Source organism: Podarcis pityusensis (genome assembly GCF_964106645.2).
Source record: "Podarcis pityusensis genome assembly, chromosome: 14".
Classification (NCBI taxonomy): Eukaryota; Metazoa; Chordata; class Lepidosauria; order Squamata; family Lacertidae; genus Podarcis; species Podarcis pityusensis.
The window spans coordinates 29,975,556-29,982,673 of NC_138039.1; positions in this window are offsets into that span (position 1 = coordinate 29,975,556).

The window sequence follows — 7,118 nt, forward strand, 5'->3', positions numbered from 1 at the left end:
ACAAAACCTGTCTTAAGGGTATATCTGTGTATGAATAGGGTGAGCCTGTGACCTGGCTCAGGAACTAAGTATTTGTCACTACAAAAGACTGGCCAGGCTCCCCAGGATAGCCAATCAAGTAAGCATTAACAGGTAACCTGCCAGACAGGAGATAAACAACGACAGGAGATAAACAATGCACTCAGATTTCTGTTGTAGACCACCCCTTCTGTGATGTAGATATGATGTGTCTGGGGGTGGTCTTGGACTCCAGGGCGGGCAATTTAAAATGTCTATATAAGGGCAGGCACGCCTTTGTTCGGGGTCCTCCTCCTTCTCCTGCGTGTGAAGGGGGCACCCTGTTGCAACAGTTCAATAAAGATCAGGCTTACTAGCTGCTTTGCTTCTCAATATTCTCTGGTTGGCCTCTGTTATTTTCTCCGACCAATGGAGAACCTACAAAGGACTCTATAAGGGCTCTTGTGTCCCCCATAAGGGAATAAGGGCAGATTTTTGTTTATTACAGGCTTGTGTTAGGCAAAATTTGTGATGGCCAAGGCCACGGAATGGGACCAGGCCTCCATTATGTAACCGTTCCCTTGCTGCCTTCCAAAAATCTGAACAAAGTAAGCTGTTTTCTGCCAACAACACCATGAGGCAGATTGAACTTTGCTGCATCAGAACCGTTAGAAGAGCCTGCCGAGTCTTCCTTCTCATTTCAGCTTCGCTAATTTGGACTAATGACTGGGGGAAACGCTTGCTGGTTCATCGGAGGGCAGGGAGAGCTTTGCATTTCATTACCCTCTATGAACCATATTATATATTTGGGCTATTGGATTATAACATTTATAACGGGACGTTTTGTTAAGGTGGGTTGTGGTTGTGAACGTTGCATCCTTCATAGTTCAGACCCCATTGTTGTCATCCCATCTCTCTAGCTTAAGCACCTGAGTAAAAGGAAGAGCTAGTTATGCTTTGTATCCTATTGATAACCAGGCTTACTTACTTATGTGCATATTCCTTTGTCTCCTGGATAAGAACCTTTGTTCATGCTCCATTTGGGGAATCAGCTGCTCATCAAGACCTCCATCCTTTACCAGGCCACCATTATTTTAATGTCTCCTACTAACATGCATTTCATGGTTCAGAATACGTTTCCTAGGAATTCTATTTACAAAATACCATAGACCGGTAACCCTTAAAGCAGGCTTCTGCTATTGCCCCTATATTGTGAAATGTCCTTCCCTCTGCCTTGTCTTTCTGCCCAAGCTTTCCGTGACCAGTAAGACTGGTCCCTGTTTTTGTTTGGATTCCCTAAACCTTCTTTTAGTAGGTTTTTATGCTGCTATTTTACACCGTGTTTTTGTTTTGTTGGTGTGTTTTTTTTATTGATGGTGTTGTTTATTGTTTTTATGTTGTGTACTACTTGGAGATTTTGAAAATGTTAAGGAGATTATCAATGATTTTAAATAAAAAGAAACAGTGCATCCTATAATATACTAGCAGCAAATTCCTTCTCTGAGAGTAGAATCCTTATGCAGCTGAAACATCCATGCAGGAGAAGCACTAACCCTGAATGCAGACACAATGTGTTTTGCAAAAATGTGCATATTGGGCAAAATTCCGTCCATTACAAATATATGTATATTAGGAGAAAGTCAACTAAAATGGTGATGGATTTGCATGAGAAGTTTTTTTTAAAAAAACCCAACATGCATAAATGCAGAGAACTGAATTTAGGAATGGGAAAATGAGAGACAGAAAGTGAAATTAATAATAATAATAATAATAATAATAATAATAATAAATTTTATTTATATCCCGCCCTCCCCAGCCGAAGCCGGGCTCAGGGCGGCTAACAACAATAAAATAGTACAACATTCTAAAATCATTCATTATAAAATTAATTCAAATCAAATTGACAGATTTGCCCACTTTGCATGCAGAAGATCTCACATTCAATCCCTGACATCTCTGAGATCAACTCCTGCCTGAAAGCCTGCAAAGTTTCTGCCAGTCCTTATAGACAATACGGAGCTAGAGATGGACCAATGGATTGACTCACGAGTGACCCACATGACTTACCCCAAAGAATCCTGGGAACTGTAGTTCCCTGCTTGCCCTTTCCATGATTCTTTGGGGGAGGTCGTCTGTTTTAAACATGCATTGACTGTGCTTTAAACATATGGTGTGCATGTGCCTCTGTGTCACCCTTCATTACTCCTTGCAGGCCAAGGCCACGTCCATTTCCGAGTGTCTTGCTTCCAGATGCCCTGAATCCACTCCACAGATTTAATAGCGCATCCAGAATGGGCCGTTTTTGCAGCTTTCAGCACAATCACCTGGGAAGTTCTGCTTTGCACGCCCTGCTGATTATCAGTCAGAGCTCCACAAGAGCATGGTGCCCTTTGAACATTTCCTCTTGAGATCATGCCACAGATTTCCCTCTCTTTCTTCCCCATCCTCCCAAGTCTAGCAAACGCTTTAAACTCTAAATGAGTGGTTTGTGTTCCAAATCTGCTCTGGCTCTGATTTCAAGACAGGAGAAACGCCCTTTTGAACACGGCCAGGCAATAAATTCTCCTTTTGTGGTGCTTTGTTAATAAATAGCATGGAGTGGCTATAAATAAAAAGAGGTGACTGGATAATTCCTCACCCTCAGCGCTATGCAAAGATGAGAAGGGAGGTGAAACAAATGAAGAATTCCCCACTGCAACTCACCAGTACTCTTAGTTAACTGTGTTTATGTTAGGACAGGAAGCTTCTTCAGCCTGAGGGCCATATTCCCAAATCAACAACCTTTCGATATGTGGAATGCGAGTGGGAAGGAACACCAATTGTCATCTAGTCCAATACAGGAATCACAGCTAAAGAACCCCGGATAGATAGCCATCCAATCTCTGTTTAAAAACCTCCAATGAGGATCTACCACCTTCCAAATTGGTCCATTCCATTGTCAAACAGCTCCTACTGCCAGGTTCTTCCTACTGTTTAGCTGGAATATCCTTTCTTGTCATTTGAATCCATTGGTTCCAATCCTACCCTCTGGAGCAACACAAAAGAGCCTGCTCCATCGTCCATGTGACAGCTGAAATAAAAAAAATTAAGGTCCTATATATATAATAAAGGGACACAGGTGGCGCTGTGGGTTAAACCACTGAGCCTCTTGGGCTTGCCGCTCAGAAGGTCAGCGGTTCAAATCCCTGCGACGGGATGAGCTCCCGTTGCTCGGTCCCTGCTCCTGCCAACCTAGTAGTTTGAAAGCACGTCAAAGTGCAAGTAGATAAATAGGTACCGCTCCAGCGGGAAGGTAAACGGCGTTTCCGTGCGCTGCTCTGGTTCGCCCGAAGCGGCTTAGTCATGCTGGCCACATTGACCCAGAAGCTGTACGCCGGCTCCCTCGGCCAATAAAGCGAGATGAGCGCCGCAACCCCAGAGTCGGACTCTTTTTATATATAATAAATGTTTATAAATGTACCAACCAAGCACGTACATAGATATGTGGACCACATGTCTGGAGCAGCACAGGAAGACCGTCCTGAAACCATTTTGACTCCCAAACTGACCAAATGTTTTCTCCACAAGGGGGGGGGAGGGGACCTTCCCATTGTCTCAGGAATTGGGAATCACCATCTCAAAGGAATGGCCAGACTACCAGCAAAGGCAATCAGATAAGGTATTATCAGATAACCTGGCAGACAGGAAAAACAACAACATTCAAATTTCTGTTGTAGACCGCCTTTTCTGTGATGTAGGTATGATGTTTCGGGGGAGTGGCCTTGAGCTCCAGGGCAGGGAATTTAAAATGTCTATAATAAGGGCAGGCACACCTTGGTTCTGGGTCCTCCTCCTTTCTCCTGTGTGTGAGGGGAGCACCCTTTTGCAACAGTTCAATAAAGATCAGGCTTACTAGCTGTTTTGCTGCTCAATATTCTATGGTTGGCCTCTATTATTTTCTCCTACTGATGGAGAACCTACAAAGGACTCTATAAGGGCCCTTGTGTCCCCCATAAGGGAATATGGGCAGATTTTGTTTACAACACAGCTCTTCAGATATTTGATGACAGCTATCATATCTCCTCTCAGGTCTTCTCTTTTCCAGACTAAATGTATCCAGCTGCCTCAATTATTCCTCATAAGGCTTGGTTTCCAGACCCTGTATCAACCTTGGTTGCCCTCCTCTGAACACCTTCCAGCTTGTCAATATCCTTCTTAAACTATGATGCCCAGAACTGGACACTGGACTCCAGGTGTGGTCTGACCAAGGCAGAATAGAGCCTATTACTTCCCTTGACCACTAGCCTTCCATTGATGCAGCCTAGGATAGCATTCACTTTGTCTGTGTGTGTGTGTGTGTGTGTGTGTGTGTGTGTGTGTGCTGTATGTATGCACACATCTTCCTACATGCAAAAAAAGTAAGACTGTTGTCACACTGAGGTCCGTGTGGCCACCAACAGCATTTACAGGCAAACCGACCAAAATTGCCCTTTCCAAAACAAAAGCCGTCCTGTGAAATTCATGCACTAACACATTTTGCAATGCAGTTCTGCAGCCAAGTAATAAGTAAAAAAAATGCATGAACTAGACCAGCGTGTGCCTAAAAATGCATATATCAGCAAAAAGAAATACCATACCAAAGGCATGTTATTAAGGGAAACGGCTTTGCAAAAATGTGTATCTTATGCAAAATTACATACAAAAATGTTCATCAGAAATTTACACTAAAATGCTGGTGAATTTTCAAGAGGGGATATGACCCCTACTCTAGCAAGCACCCCCTCCAACCATTCAAGGCCCTCCAAAACCTGAAACCGGCACTGGGTCTTAAACATCAGTTTCCAGCTCTTAAGATGTCTGAATCCTAGCCCAGAAGAGAAGGCAGGGGAACTTGCAAACGAAAGTAGATTTTCACCCAGAGACCGGAGCTCTTTTAAGGCCATTACCTGCGTCCGTAAAGCAAAAAGCTTTTTCTTTCTGGATAATGAGAGACAGCAGGGGGAGAAAGAACCGCACACCTCTGGGATCAAAGAGCTGAACCAGAAAGATTGGAAGGGCAACAAATCAGGGAAACTTGAGGCAGATAAGGCTTATTCCAGCTGTCAAAACAGTTTTGTCATGGGAAAAGTGTGCAGGCTCAAATCCTTGCACTTAACTCCAAAACCTAGTTGGAAGAATTCCAGTGTTATGACTGAGCACTGATGTCATATTTAGAACATATGCTTGCATGATGCCACCACCCGTTGCCCTCCAAAACCCACCTTTTCCATGAAGCTTGTGGTTTAACCCCCACCATTAAAGAAAAGCTTTCATCCCTCAGTCATCATGATCTTTCCATCTCCTTCCTCTTTCAGTTTTGCTCATCTCCCTCTGGTGCCTTAGTTTAGATTCTAAGTGGGAAGGGATGGTTAACATTTTGCCGTTTTGTTTTAATCATTTATATGTTTTTATCCTGTATTTTATTCTGTGAACCGCCCTCAGATCTTATGCTTAAGGGTGGTATATAAAATCACTGTCATCAAGTACCTCAGACCAGGAATCTGCTTTCTTTTGAAGCTTAAAAGGTAAAGGTAAAGGGACCCCTGACCATTAGGTCCAGTCGTGGCCGACTCTGGGGTTGCGGTGCTCATCTCACTTTATTAGCTGAGGGAGCTGGCGTACAGCTTCCGGGTCATATGGCCAGCATGACTAAGCCGCTTCTGGTGAACCAGAGCAGTGCACGGAAACACCGTTTACCTTCCCGCTGGAGTGGTACCTATTTATCTACTTGCACTTTGACGTGCTTTCGAACTGCTAGGGTAGGAGCAGGGACCGAGCAACGGGAGCTCACCCCATCGCGGGGATTCGAACTGCCAACCTTCTGATCGGCAAGTCCTAGGCTCTGTGGTTTAACCCACAGCACCACCTGTGTCCCTTTTTAAGCTTACGTTCCTCAAATTTCAAGCAAGCCTACCCAGACATATACATAGCTCTGTGTATTTGTTTTCAAAACCTTTACTGATTTTATCTGTGTTTTATTAGGTCCACTGCTTAGGTCACCTTTTGATTAAGCCAGGTAGGCTAACAGAGATAGATAAATCATGAGCTCGACAATCTTGAACCCATTCGCCCTCACAAGCACCATCTCAGGTAAATATTTGCCATTTTCTGCATATGGAAGGGAGATCTTCAAGAAAAGGCAAGGTCTCGGGCAAGGGCCAAGATCTTTCAGGGCAGCTTGTCTGAGATGACAGTTGGTAGTATGAGCAAGGGAAGACTTGAGGGCAGAGGTTCAGAGACTCACACAATAGAATAGGGACCCAAACACAGCAGGATTGGCTTACTACAAGACCATCAAATCCAGAATCTCACCTAGCTGATGCTTGGGGTAGGGTTGAGGGGTCTACAACAGGGGTGTCCAAACTCTTTTCAAAGAGGGCCAGATTTGATGAACATCCATGAGGGCTGACCAAAGGGCCAACCAAAGTTGTTGACCTTTTAGGATTGAAGTTGTTGAGCCTTTTTAAGGATTTTACCCCAATAAATAAACTGCCCCACAGGGGGACAGTTTAGGTCCCTAAACTGACTTTGGACATGCCTGGTCTACAGTCAGTGCCAATGCAGCAGGATTTAACCATCACTGGTGAGCAAGGATTTAATCCCACTCTGTATGTTCAAAAGACAAAACTTGGCAGCAACTTTTCCAACCAGATGTACATTTTTAAGGGCAGGAGGAGATGATCATCAGCCCTGTCCCTCCAAGGAGGAGCTGACATCAAGGGGTTTCTCAAAACAGTTCTATTTTATTTGAAATCTGCCCCAAGAATAACACCCACCCATGGAGAACTCCACACAGTTCCAAGCTATCAGGAAATCCTAAGAGTTGATGAGAGGTTTTCGGTTTCTGTGTGACAGCAAAGAAGCAAAAGGCAGGCGAGCCTCCCGTGGCTAGCCCTGAATATTTCTCAACCCACGTCCCAAGAAGGGCAGGTAAGTTCACTGGACAGAAGGCAGAAATGCAGAGAGGATTAAAACAATCCCTTTCTCAAAGAGCAGCAGGTCTGTTAACGCTGACCTCTACTAAATGTCCAGTTCTGGGAACAGAACATCAAAAGAAGTCAGCATCCCTCCATGAGGATGCAGAGAAGGTTTTGATAATAGTA